General features: G+C 49.8%; 1 long non-coding RNA gene across 1 annotated transcript; it reads left to right on the top strand.

Moving 5' to 3' along the window:
* The first annotated feature begins 785 nt into the window (after positions 1–785).
* Positions 786–8,186, top strand: LOC125751131 (uncharacterized). The gene is made up of 2 exons (XR_007400526.1): positions 786–932; positions 7,528–8,186. It is a non-coding gene; the product is annotated as an uncharacterized LOC125751131 (long non-coding RNA).
* The last annotated feature ends 6,534 nt before the right edge of the window (positions 8,187–14,720 follow it).

Genomic DNA, 14,720 nt, shown 5'->3' with positions numbered 1-14,720 from the left:
CCCAGAATCCTTTGTGGCATTACATGGCATCAATGCCCCCTCATGGAAACTCTGCACAAAGGTTGTCAGATAGCTTCTATGGGGGTGTCTGGTTTTTGTACTGGACCACAAGCTTGTGTAGGCATGTTCAGTTAGGCTTACCCTGTAAGCACTTGACAGTACTAGTTATCTTCTTAACTAGCTGAGCCTCTTCCTGAGGGGCTCGGTGTTTCGCATTTGGGTGACAGATCACTCTGCACCATCCTGACCTGGGGGATCCGAACTTCTCACCAGCTCCCATTCTCTCCCTATCAGAGACGCAGAGCTTCCCGCAGCCTCTTCCTCTCCAGTCTGCATCATTCCCACTCCGCTTCCCCTCAGCACTTTTCCATATGCGGGAGTAAGAGACCTTCTGAGAGGAAGTTAATTATTCCGAGTGCCTGCGAGTGCCGGCCCGGCATTCCCAGGCCCAGCTCGGAGCGCCGCTCCTTCCTTAATGGTTTCCACATGGCCCTGCTGAGCACGCAGCCAAGACTCCGGCACGGGCACAAATCTCCAAATTTAGAAGAAATATGAAAATTGTCAAATGCGGCTTCCTTTCGAGGGAATCCGGCCCAGCCTCCGCCCCCCCCCCCCCCTCACCCTTTCCCTGCAGACTTCTCCTCCTCAGACGTCGCAGGTCATGGGTAGGGGTCATGGGGGGTCCGGCGCTGGCCAATCCCGCGGCTCGAGGGGCTTTCCCGGGCGGGCCTCCCCCTCCAAGCGCCGGCCTCCCTCCTCATATAAGGAGTAAAAGAAAAGAGGCTGTCAGCTGAGCGGGCCGCTCTGCAAAGGGGCCCCGGTGCCGGGGGCCCCGGTCAGGCCACGGGGAGAACCTTCGGCCGCCTCCTCTCCTTTCCGGCCCCACCCTCGGACCAGCGCCCCCAGTAGGATGGGACAGGAGCTGCCAGCAGGTATGTATGGCAAATGGGTCAACTAGGGAGAGTGACGGAGGGAATGTGGCAGGCGGGAGGCGTCTCTGGGTCGATATTTGTGGTTGGGGGTGGGGGGCACTGTGAGGTTCAGGCCCGATTGTCTGACTTAGGGTGCTGGGGCTTGTGGGGGGAAGAGGCTGCAGCCAGGGTCTCCAAATCCCCATCCCCGCCCAGGTCACCGTTTAGGGATCTTCTTAGCCCCTCCAGACCTCAGGTTCATTGCCCATCATTCCTGACGGGAGGCTACCTGCTGCTCCTCCGGCTTTTCTCACAGGTCGTATCTGCACATACTTCAGTGTCAGTGATCTGCTGGGCTGCGAAGCGGCTGCTTCCATCGCTCTCGTGCAATTTGGATCTTGTAGACGCTCAGAACTGTTTGGTTGCTTCTCTGTGCTGCTGGAAATGCGTGTTGGCGAGTTAGACGGTGATGAATCAGGAATGCAGTCCTCACGCCTAACCTGTAGTCGAGGATGGGGTCCCCAGGAACCGGGTAGGGGAACACCATCCTAGGAGACATATGGGTTAATTAAGTAAATCTGTGTAAAATAGAAGACTGCAGGTTCAGTTATTAGTGGCATCTGGGCTCCAGTATATCACATATTCCATTATTTTGCTGTCGTCCCCCTGCTGGACTGTGCTCATCCTATCTGCACAGACCTCTTCACCAGGCTGACCTACCTTCTTAGGGCTGCTTTGGCCACCATCATCTGGTCCCAGGCAGTGGAGCACAATTTGTTTACATGATAATGTTATGCCATTTGGGATTTGTATGACACCTTATATGTTAACCAAAGTGTGGTGATTAAGGAGGACTTGATGTGGGACCTTACAATCTAGACCATTAAACTGAACTTCCCCAGCACTTATCCAGCTCTGTGTGTATGTGTGGGGGGGGGGGGTCTTAGTGATGTTTATTAAAAGGTCCAATGACGGCTCAGTCCATGTATCTGAATGTAGGCAAGAGAGCTCACTGAGCGTGGAGCTCACTCTCGAGGGTGTGTGCGTAGTACGAAAGAAATGCGACCCCCCCCCCCCATCCCCCATCTGGAGCTCCTCGTCTTCCCGCTCTTTGTTTCTGGGAAGATTTGTTTGAGATGGGAGGGGGGTGGGGGGTTGTAGCAGATGTGTCCAGCTGTTAAGTCAGCAGAGCAAGTCTTCGTTCTGAGCATTGTGACCTGACGTCAGGGGGTGTCAGCATAATACTCAGGACCCCCCCGACAAGCTTTAAGGAGCCTTTGGTGTTGCCATACTCATACAGAGATGATTTTCACAAGCTGGGCCTTTGTACAGTTACAAACTGCAGCCTTTCATACAGACAGGAGTTTTTCTGCAGTTTTGTATGTAGGCGATGACACCTGCATTACCTCACTGTATACAGTGTATACATCCCTTTGGGATTTTACAAGCGTTCTTTTATTTATGTGCTAAATTATCCTTTTAGAGGTTGTGTCTGCGTTTTTGGCTCACTGTGCTGCCGATATTTCGACATGCCGGCTCAGTGATACGGTTTGGCCGAGTTTTGATGTTTTCCTCATTCATTTTTACTACTTAGGGCGGTGACATTCGGGTTGCAGACATGAGACGGGCTGCGCAGAGCTGTCAGTCAAACGAGTTTCGGCCAATCGGCTGAAGTAAGACATCTCACCTGGAAGGCATGACAACCAGCCATGACTGATCTCATCTTTGTGCTTTACACATATACACACAAGTCAGTTTTACTGGTGACTAATCTACTGGTTTGGTTTAGACACCCACTGCTGCATCCTGATAGAGTGAATTATATACCTGAAATAAATACCCCGTACTCTGCATACTGTGGTTTAAGTATTCAGTACTGTGTCATGTCAGTATATTTAAATACTCTGGTCAGGGGTATTTAAGTACTCAATGCTATGTCAGTGATGCTAAATTCCCCATATTGAGTCCTGTCAGTATGCTTTTGTTGTTCAGTATTGTCATGTAAAATTCCCCAAATTGTGTTGTGCTTGTGTGGTTTAATTACTGAGTGCTATGTTCTGTCATTATTGCTTGGGTACACGGTACTGTGTGACGTTGGCATAGTTGAAGTATTCTGTAAATACCTCAAAATGGTATAAGTACTCAGTACTGTGTCATGTATGGGTTACCGTCACCATAACAAGCTTCCCGTCACTGCGCTGTGGACAGAACGTCTGGCTGGAAGGATAGATGGACAGATTAGATGGGGGATGGAGGGGGGCTGGGGGAGGGAAAGGAAACACTTTATTTATTTTCAGAGAAACCATGAGTCTGGAAGCGATCAAACCAGAGTGGTTTCACATGACCCCCCCCCCCCCCCCCCACCAGAAGGGCCACAGGGGATCCCTGTTCCCAGGGTCGCTCCGAAGCAGGGAGGGAAAGGAGGGAGGAGACCGGAGATCTCCATGGGGACTTGGTGCCCAGTATGACATACGCTCACGCGGTCATGTGACGGCAGGCCGTTCCAAGCAGCTCCGCAGCCTGGGGGCATCACTGCCACGACGCTGACGGAACACTGGCGGGCGATTCCTGCCTGTGGCTTTGGGTCTGCAGCCCAGTGGGTCTCCGCACAAACCAGCAGGCCCTCATCGCGGCATTTCAGGTCTGCCTTTCCATCCATCTGAAAAGTGCCCATGGTTAAGTCCCCCCCTGCATACTAAATATCCGAGAGCAATACTTTGGGGGTTGTTGAAAACCCCCCTCCAACTGCAAAGACAGCAGGGCTGCAGTGAGACCCGACCTGAGCCAGGAGGGAAAACATGAGAATCAGAGTGATAATCAGAGCCTGCGAATCTCCAGTCATACCGTGGGGGCTGCTGCTCCACATGTAACACATCTGAGAGTAAAAAGAGGCACTTATCAGCTGTCTCAGCCAGACGATCGGCCTTACAGAGATCCTGCACTAATGGATGTTATAAATTGTTATAAAAACATTTAATTATTTATAAACATAATCATTTTTCATGAGGATTATCTGACTTTTGTCATGATTCTCCTGCCATCATAATTGACATGTCCCTGTCTGGCTTCCTGTCATTGGAGTGTGTCACTTAAACGTCAGCCAGCAAACCCACCCCCCACCTCTGGGCCTTGAGAAAGTATGTTCAGCCTGTGTTTTTCCACATGTGTGTTTACTGGCCGTGAGGGACGGCCAAAGAGGAAAGCCTTCAGTTTGTTTATGCTCTGCTGATAATTTGGGTGGGAAATGAGGCCACTTTGTGAGCTTGATCTGAATGAAAATGAGCCGACAATGAGTTAATATGGAGTTAATGTGGAGTTAATATGGAGTTAATGTGGAGTTAATGTGGAGTTAATGTGGAGTTAATGTGGAGTTAATATGGACTCTCACTTTTCTCCCTGGTTGATGGATTTTTTTGTATGTTAGTAAGTTTTTCCATCAGACTCTGTTTACCTTCAGCATTATAAACATCCCCCCCCCCACTTGTTGTCTTTTTGTTCAGTTTATTCAGGTTTGGCGCTCAGCTCATGCAAAGACAAGCCCCCTACCTTAAAGACCCAGTCCTGCCCGCCCAAACCACTTAGTCTGCTTATTTGCTGTCCTCGCCCAAAATTTGACATCATCAGAGCAAATGGTCTTAGCAATGATGGAGATGGAGGTTTGCAGGAACATCAGCTCTATCTCAGATTTAATGCCCTGGATGGGAGGAAAAGCTCGTCTGCCTGTGTTTCCTGCCTCGGCGATTAAGGGGGCAGAGAGGAGCCGGGAGGAGAGGGGAGGCGACCTTATAAGGAGATGTTTGGCTGTGCCAGATTACCGACTCATCTGATTGTAAACATAGCGGGGGGGGCGGCGGGGGGGCGGCGGCGGGGCACGCAGGCCCGCACACGCTCACAAGGAAGCACAGAGCGCGCTCCTTACATGTAACTCAGACAAAGTATCTCCTTGGAGCCTCTCTATTGTGGGTTCAGAAAAAGGGGCAAAGTCACATTTCCTGGTGGCTTGTTTAGAATTCCTGACTGAGCGGCAGACTTGCGCTTTGGGGATGAGGCGCTAATGAGCAGCTTCCGTCAGGAATGTAACTTACAGACGGGGGCCCGTGGGTCTGCTCTGGGATGCGAGCGAGCCGTGGAGATGGATGGATGGATGGATGGATGGATGGATGGAGCGTGTGCTTTGGGTTGCTTCTGATGGTCACAGAATCCCAGTTTGTGGGTCCTGTCGGCAGGCCCAGCCTTATGGGGGATACGCAGGCTGATAGGATCCCCTATCAGCAAAGCAGCCTCAGGCACCAGTAAGGAGGCAGTTCCCACCCTTTCACCATCGTTGTGTCGCTTTGTCCCCACAAGGGTGCTTCATTCTCAGGCACAAACCCACTCAGCTGCCCCGTAACCCACCATTAAATACAGAACGGCGACAGCAGCTTGTCCCCCAAGAAATGTACATTTAGGCCTCCTGCTGAAGGTCTGGAGCTTCCAAGCTGGGCCAGTGCAGCACCGCAGGATCCGTGGACCAGCTGGCCCACTGCGTGTGATCGGGCTGGTCCGTGTGCCGGGGCGCCCCCTGCAGGCCAGGAAACGACGACGTCTGGCGTGTCTGACGGCAGGAGAGTAGAAGCGGCCTTGCAGGTCTGCTGCTCACCTTCACCGCTTTTTCCTTTTATGTCAGTCGGCTGCAGGCTGAGACTAGAAATGGACATAAAACGAGGAGAGGGACCGGGGAGGGGGAGGGGGAGGCCACGGGGGGAGGGGGGGGGTGGGGGGCAGAGTGTGACAAACTATCTGTTTCCACCATCATGGCCTGTTAAGAACCATGAGCTTGAGTGTTTATCGAGAGCCCGGCTACATTTTCCATTATCCCAAAATAAAATCCCTTAAAAATTCCTTATATGGACCGAGGCAGATTCCAGGAGAGGGATGTGAGTGACCCTACAGCTTCTCCCTCCTGGAGCCGGCCCAGGACAGCTAAGGAATTCACTTGTTTCTTTCTCCGTGCCTTTTTTTTTTGGTTTGTCCCAATTCGCAAGGATAAATTAAATTCTCCCCAAAAGTCTGTAGTTGGGCGAGTCGCCGGTGCTTACGCGTCTGCGGGGATCCTCAGTGGCCGACGCTGAGACCGGCCCAGCATCACTGAGCAGCGTTTAATCAAAACAGCTGAAGACACACATGTAGGCCGATTGCAGAAACCGCTGAACTTATCACATACGTTGCATGTTCTGTGGTATTTTGAGCCTTGCACTTCATTTACGTTATGCCCTAATCGTTAGTTGTCTTTTATCAGGGTGTCTCCGACAGTGACCAGCACAAATTTCCACCGGCCTTGGTCATGTGACAGTAAAGATTCTGATTGGTCCTTAGTTAACCTGAGTCTCTCAGGCCTGGGGCAGAACCCACCCGCATCTGCAGGCTCCATGCGTTCATCTCCCTACCAGGCCGATCAATGGGAGGCCTTTTCACACCAAAGCACCAAGGACACTGTGCCTGTCATCAGAAGGTTGTCGGTTCAAATCTCAGGCTGAGCAGAGTGATGTCACCATCGGGCCCATAATCCCTAATTACTCCAGGGTCTGGCTGACCCTGCTTTTAAAACAAAAAATGTATGTATGTTAAAATAAATAAAATATTAACCAGATTACGAAGTGGGGATCATTGTGAGTTACTCTATGTTACATGCATGCATACCAGAAAAACCCAGAACTGGTCAATGCTGCGAGCGGCCGGCTGCTCCTCTTCCTCACAGTCTGAAGGAAGCAGCCAGAGTGAAACGGACCCACCAGCACATGAACACTTGCATTGCAGCCTAATGGGCCAGCAGAAGGTGGAGACCAGAGCCTGATCAGAGAACATATCTAAACGTCCTCCAGAAACCTCGTATCCAGCAAAATGATAGGATTAAGCAGGACTGTGGCCTTCACTCTGATTGGTTTATCTGTCTCTCGCCATCGATGGTAGAGAATGACATCACAGATGCCACGCTGCTTCACTACAGGAACACAGCGGCGGTAACCGATCTCTCAGCTTTCATCTGGGGCTTTCATCCAGACATCAGAGATGTTTCTCCTCAGGTCGACTTCAGGGAGACCTTTTCTCCAACCCGCTGGTTCAGTCTTTTCAGTGTTTATGCTGCACTGGGTGATGTGTAAACAGCTCTTCACCCTTTTCAAGCTTGGAGTTACCAAAATATATGTCTGTGAGACTACTGCTGGGCACACAAATGGACATTGCTGGTCCATCTGTCCGGCTGGCGGGGTGCCAATGGCTAGCAGGTGCTCCAAGCCACACTGCCCTGGGGCAGCATGTGGGTTTAAAGGCACCTTCGGTGGTCCTTTGGGGGTCGGGGCTAAAAGGGGAACATGGGGGCATTGGAGTGTGGGAAAACCAACCAAAGCAGAGAGCTTCAGGGACCTGAAAGTCTGGGGAGAAAATACGAGGATACAAGCAGGTCTCGGGTCAATGTCACTTCCTGTATGTTTACATCAGCGTACTGCATCGTTCTTGCTCCTCGGGGCAGCCCCCTTTTCTAACAAAATGGCTTGGTTTTTTTGTTTAAGCTTTATGTGTAACGTTAATATTCTGACCCCCATTTGGAATGACAATGCTGCCCTCTTCTGGTTCACAGGATGGTTGCCCAGGCCTTGGCGGTAAAGTGCTGCCCTCTGCTGGTTGACAGAATGGATGTTCGGTCCCCAGGCCCAAGGTGCAGTGCTGCATCTCTGGTCAGTTGGGAGTCTGAGATGAAGCACTGTAGCTCAGGAGAGGGGACAGAGCTTCCACAGAGAAAGCAGGAGGCTGATTCAGCGGCGGAGGGTGAACACCTCTACTCCACCCAACCCTGGAGGGATCCTCCTTCAGCAGATAATATTTCCAGTTATGTAACTATGCTACAAGTGTAGATGATTGATCATTATTTCGTTTCTTCCTACTGGATCCTTACTACTGACAAACAGTCATTCACTTCCTTACCCCCGGGGTCCAGTTTTCCCAGGAATCCCTTGGGCAATAACAAGGGGGATTCCTGGAAATACTGTTCTTGGAGGTGTGGCTTTACAACCAGACATCAAGATGTACTCTCACCGTATGCAGCTGAAAGGCAACATTGTCACGTGACAGCTAAATGAACCCAGATAACCCCGCTAAACACGGGAGCCTCCTGTGTTATTTTCACCAGAAATGACAGAAGTACTTAACGTTATATTTATGAAGCTCAAATAATAAAATAAACCATGACTCTTGATATATATTACGAAATGTAAAATCTAAATAAATTTGACAAAAAGATCTGTCTTTTTTTTAAATATATATATATATATATATATATATATATATATATATATATATATATATATATATATATATATATATATTGTGTTGCGCAATGTTTTAAAAATGTGTCAACTTTTTATCAAATGCACCATCTGTTGGCAAGTGTGTGAATTACCATGGCTACTGTATACAATCGCACCACTAGGGGGTGTCATTGAGCCGATTCCTTAGGGAGTAAGCAGCCCTTCCTATATTCCATTTTACTGATGACCTGAATTCCATTTCATAATTATTTGAGAGCATTACATAGTTATATCCATCAGGCCAGCCATCCATCTCACAAATTTCCAGAAGTGCTGCCCACCGTGGCACAGCGACACTGCAGTCATGTGTGGGACAGGGTGACGTTTGCCGCCCGATCCAATAAACGTGTGTCTGCTTTTATATATGGCTTATTCTTATCAGTTTCAAGAGGTTACTTGAGTTTAAAGTTAATGTCAGTTATAGAGAAGCTAATGCTACTATCCAAAGGCTCATTGAATGTACCATCGCAGAATCCACGAGGGTTACGTGCAGTTTGTATTCAAGCATTTGGTTTCAGATACATTTCTATACATCACACTTGCCATATTTTTAGATCTAGTGGACCAGGAGCATCAGACAGGCCCATGTAAAGTGAAAGCTTCTAACTCAGAGTATCCTTGGCTATGATGTAACACTGAATGACTTTTGAGTGATTTGTGTGGAATCACATTGGACACAGACCAGCCAATGGGCATGGAGGATAATGCTAAATTGGCCTATTAGCACAGAGGAGAGTCTTCATGTTAGCCTATGGAGAGCTCTGCGTGTTTTGCTGGAGTCCGCGGCAGGAGGGGCCCCATACCACACCTCTGCATGCAGAACGTGAAGCAGCCGGCGCACCAGGTGTCGCGCTGAGGTCAGGCATGTGACCCAACCGGCCGATCTAACTGGCTGTCGCATTCGCTTGCCGTGACCTCAGCCGAGAAGCCAGAAGGATCCAGTTGCAGCCGTTGAAGGAGCGTAACAGAGACACAGTAAACAGGCGCACGTGAATGGGGGACACGGCACAGGGGGGCTCTTCATGGAAGAGACCCAGGCTCCACGAGCACGTAAAAGCGGTTTGAGAAACAGCACCAGCCCAAAACTCGGGCTTGTCACGTGTCACTGGACCGAAGCCGAATTTTCCGGGTCTTTATGACAATGAGACAGTGACGTCTGCCTAGTGTTACTCGTGAGTGTGCTTCAGACTGGCAGAGAGTGAGAGAAGCCTGGGGGAGCTGAATGAGGAATGAGTCAGAGTAAGGTGGGAGGGGGGAGTACAAGGGAGATCAGGTGACGGGGGGGGTGATGAGTCATGTCCCATTCCTTTACCTACTGAATCAGCCTCCTCTGACACACCTTGATCGGGGTGCAGTGCTACTCTGACTCACCTGCTGCAGAACTTTCCGGAAACGAACAGGGAGGGGAGTCTGCCGATAAACAGAATTCACAGGAAGCCAAAAAATAAACTCGCCCCGACTACATTAAGCCTGATTATCACATCCTGCCTCTGTGCTGAGCCTATTGAATACTCATCTTCCCTCCCGGATTGTCGCCTTTCCACAAGAGAGCTGCCGCGTAGAATTTCATTGTATGTTCGTACAATGAGAGTAAAGGAGTCTTGTGTCTTGCACAACGTGCCTGGCCAAGCCCGTTTCCCACGATGCACCACATACATGTGTCATGATCAGCAGGCATGGGTATCCATGACAACGCAGGGAAGGAGCCATGTGGCCAGAGGGTGCAGTGTCAGGCCGCCTGGAGGACAGGAAGTGGCTGCTTCGTGGCTGGGATATAACGCAGACATAACAACAACGTGCCTGGTTCGGCCATCCAGCACCGCCTCCCTCGGCCACCTTACACGGCGTGTTATTTCAGGGTGCAGGAGTACAGTGATTAAACCGGCCTCTCTATTTCACAGGACCCCACGGCCCAGCTGGCGGGGTCAGAGGACGTGACCGTGGCAACTGGCGAATCAGCACACAGATGCCACTCCACAGACGAACCGGACGTGGGCGGTCGTGTTGACATCTTATCAACGCGACACTCTCACAGCAAGGGCCACAGCTGCTAAGGACGGACTCTAGGCGTGTTTAAGAAAAGAACTCGGGGTCAGCACAGGCACAAGGCGGCAGACAACCCAGACAGGACTGCAGGCCGGAAGGCTTACATCTGATATCCTGCTATTCTTGTAGAGCATTTGGCGCCGTATTCTGGGGGCCACCTGCTGGACACGTAGCAGACTTTTTCGTTCAGCACAAATAAGGTTTTGGGGTGATGCAGGGAAACAATATTGAGCCAAAATATTGAGCCAATTTATTAAACATATCAAGAAGGTCAGGTGATTATGGGGATCTAAGGCAGCCCGAATGTAAATTTGTTCACTAAATCTTGCAAGTAGCAGCAACTCTGTGCTGAGACTACAGGGTGTCAGTGGGGGGGGGGGGGGGTCGAACCCTCACCCTCCATGATATATATGTGGACCCAGGAGTCACCAGGGGCACCAAAAGCGGGATCTCTGACCAAGTCGCACCCAATCAGGACATGATAGCAAGCAGACGCCCCCCCCCCCCGCCCCCCGTCGAGCCCACTCTACAGCGGTCTGTTTGGCAGTAAGCACACACTACCAGCTCTGAATATGGCTCTGCGTTGAGTCCTCAGGGACACGCTCTTCATCGAGGGCCTCATCTGCCTCATTTCATTGATAAACGCTCTCTGGTGAACTCTGGGATTTCGCATAAATGCGAACGATAGCTGAATCTTAGCGTCTGTCACCCAGTCTCCTATTTTAGCTGCTAACCTCAGTAATTTCAAGGGCATACTGATTACCAACCCCCCCCCCCAATGTGATAGGGGTGAGGGGCGGGGTCCCACACATGCCATCCAGGATGAAGTGCCCTGAGATGGTGCCCCCCTGCTTGGCCCCTATGTACCCTGCCCCTGGTGACTGTTGTGCCGTCCTCATCTCCTCAAAGGGGGTGGGACACGGTGACTGCACACCCTGGTGTATGATTTCGATGGACACTAGTTTTTGGAAACATTCAGCTTGCTGACAAGCTGGGGGGGGGGGGGTGTTAGATTGACTGATTTAACATTTGTGTTTGTTTTTAGCAGCGTCCCCCGACCCCCCCATACCGCCCGTTTTAGGCCATTGGTGGGGAGGGTGGCTGGACTAAAAGCCAGCAAGAACTCTATTCTGAAAGGCGTGAGCACGGGGTGCCCCACGCCTGCCCCACTGCCCCTCCCTGTCTGACTCCATGTCAGGCTGGACCACAAGTTGGCAGGACACAGCATACAGGCCACTAGTCAACATGGCCACATGGTCGCCAAGGCGATCAGAAATAAACAAAAAAGGAGAGTCACGTGACTTTTGGTACGAACGTGAGGCTCACTCCAAAACTAAATATACATTAATGCTGGGAGATATAAATATAGACGCAGATAGAGTTACCCGGGTGCTAAGTCTTTGCTGAAACTGCAGGCATTGTTTAGATGGAACAAACTCCTATAGGAACGTGCCCTGCAATACGAGCCCTGCCCCCCACCACCACCCCCACTGTAACCCCGTAACTTTACCCCTCTCGCATGCCAGCTGTGTGTATTGCAGCTTGTGCATTATTCAGGGTGTATTTTATACAGGCTGCGGAAACTGCATTGCGCTCAGCATCGACAAAGTAGCAAACAGCTCCCACACAGCTGCCCAAAGGACCAATAATACTGCTGGAATATATATAAGAACATAAGAAATTTTTCAAACGAGAGGAGACCATTTGGCCCATCTAGCTCGTTTGTGGAGAACTTAACTAATAGCTCAGTGATGTTAAAATCTTATCTGATTTAAAGGAACCCAGGGTTTTAGCTTGCGCTACACTAACAGGAAGACTATTCCATACTCTAACTACACGTTGTGTGAAGAAGTGCTTCCTCAAATTCATTTTAAAATGTTCTCCCGCTAATTTACACTTAAGGCCACGAGTTCAAGTATTTAAACTAATATTAAAGTAGCCATTTGACTGAACAGCATCCAGATCTGTTAGAATCTCATATACCTGGATCATGTCCCCCCTTAATCTCCTTTGCTCAAGGCTGAACAGATTCAGCTCAGCTAACCTCTCCTCATAAGACATTCCTCTAAGACCAAGAATCATTCTCGTAGCCCTACACTGCACCCTTTCCATGTCCTTCTTAAGGTATGGTGACCAAACCTGCACACAATAAATGCAAGAAAAAAAATAGCCTGAAAGGTTTACAAGAAGTAAATATGACAGTATTACTGATATCCTGATATCTCTCCCCTGGTTTCCTGTTCAGTACAAGACGGCAAAATTCCTACAGGGGTGCGACTCCTGCTTATCTAACCCATCTGCCCAAAGCGTGTGATCCAGAACGTTGACTGAGATCAGAGAATAGAGGCCTTCTTGTAGTTTCTCACATAAATAAAAAGACTGTTGGAGACAGCTTTAAGTCACGGGGCCCCTAGCTTAGCGAACAGTCTGCTAGCATATGTGAGGGATGCCCAATCGGTCTCACTATTCAGACTCAAGCCACATTACTGTAGCTTAGCCTGCCGTGCATAAGGCTGCTGGTGTTACTGCACATACAGCGATTTTCTCTTTGCTTTGTGGGTCTGCAGAGGGTTCTACAATGAGCTGACCCACAGAAAGTGTGACAGAAGGTAGCACACCACACACACACCTTCCCGCTCTGATTATCGCTGCCATGGCTGGGGGGTTGGGCAGCCAGATGACCTTAGACCCCTAAGGGATTTTCAAGTTTTGTTCCTTTTCTTCCTTTATTTTCAGGCTTTTATTAAATATGCATTTATATCCTAAACTGTTGTAAGCCAAAAACTTTATTGAAGCTGTTGATGTTGAAGGGAAATGAAATGGGATTGAAACACGACTCGGTGGTACAGCGTATAAAGGCAATTCTCAAAGGCCCCGCAAGGGGGCGCAGAGCTACGTGACCGGGGGTTAAAGCGGAAGAGCTACATTAAATAATGATCACGGTTATCCGCCTACGCCTGTGTTTAATCTCACAATATTTATATCGGTAAATACACTTTAGTTTCTCACTTTATAAAATCATCAGATTCTGGAGCACAGTTCAACATACGGGGTACTTCCTGAAATAATTACGTACCTCCCACTATAATGATTAAATATTTATTACACCGAGCAGACTGCTGTCAGACTTTCGCACGTCATTAATGGCGGTTAGGAGCCTCGGCCTGTATTGAGTAACTTGCTGCCTCGCCCTCCGTTCCCAGTACATTCCTGCGAATAAAACCGGACGCGACCGCCCGAAACAATGGGCACATCGGGCATTCGCTAAACAGTTCCATGTGCTTCTGTTTACAGCCTCTAAACAGGCACAGTTTGTTTGAATGCATTCCTCAGTGGAGATCAGTTAGAAAAAGCGACCCCCAGCAATCTCCATGGCACGGCTGCGGTGGGGGGTTTCAAGGAGGTTAGAGCGACTCCACTCCAGTTGAAAGAAAGCTGTCACCCCCCCAAAAAAGCGCAGTGAGCGATCTCTGTCGACAATATGCCCCCGCAAACCCGCAACCACATTTAGCAGTAAGCTACATGCGAATTTCCCTATTACATACCAACCCTCACCTCCCGTGCTAAAGCGTCTGAGATTGAGGTTTGTCTTTCGTCAGGGAGGATGCCATAGTATAATGTTACATCAAAACAAAAGCATAGAAACGGGCAGAGACCGGGTATGGTCACAAACCTCCAAAGAGCAATTAAAAATAATCTACTGAGAACGGAAGCAGTTTGGCAGCAGGTGACAGACGGCAACCTCCACTTCAAAGGGAGAATTAAGGGCGGCCATTTTCTTTGCACACAGCTCCTGGACCGGACTTACAGTGAGTGAATGCCAGCCTTGTGTGCCTGCCTGCGGTCTGCCAAAGAGAATATCCTCCGTGCCCCACCCCCAGCCCTTTGAGCATGTGACAGTGTAAGCAGCCTACACATTTTCCATCTGCTTGATTGTCTGGGCCCCTCTATCCTTTTGCATACAGCTGCCTCTTGCATGTGTCTTGCACACAATGAGCAGAGGGTACAGGCAGTCTGTCCCTCAGCCCAGACTCTGTGCATCTGCAGTCTGAGCAACATTCAAACACACATCACCCCTTCTGTAGACACACAAGGGGGAAGGGGGGTTTCAGGGAGCCTGTTGCAGCATTGCTAAACCTTAGTGCCCCCACTGACTACAGAACTGGGAGGCAGAGAACATAACAAAAGAGCACAGGTAGCCATGGCAATAGGAGAAAAGTGAGACTATGACTCTGTGAATGTGAGATACTGGTACACAAATCACCGCTAAATAGAAACGATTGCGATTTGCTCAGCTCCTTCTTTCATGTCGTATGGCTGTGATCCACAGCTCTCTGCACTGTGATTATGGGGGACTCACCTGTAGGAGTTCGCTGGGAACTGAATGTCTTAATACCGGAATGGCTGCGGTTCCTTTGTG

This window comes from Brienomyrus brachyistius, chromosome 10 (assembly GCF_023856365.1).
Source record: "Brienomyrus brachyistius isolate T26 chromosome 10, BBRACH_0.4, whole genome shotgun sequence".
Classification (NCBI taxonomy): domain Eukaryota; kingdom Metazoa; phylum Chordata; class Actinopteri; order Osteoglossiformes; family Mormyridae; genus Brienomyrus; species Brienomyrus brachyistius.
Note: the sequence above shows the minus strand (reverse complement) of the source record. Positions and strands in the feature narration are given on the sequence as shown.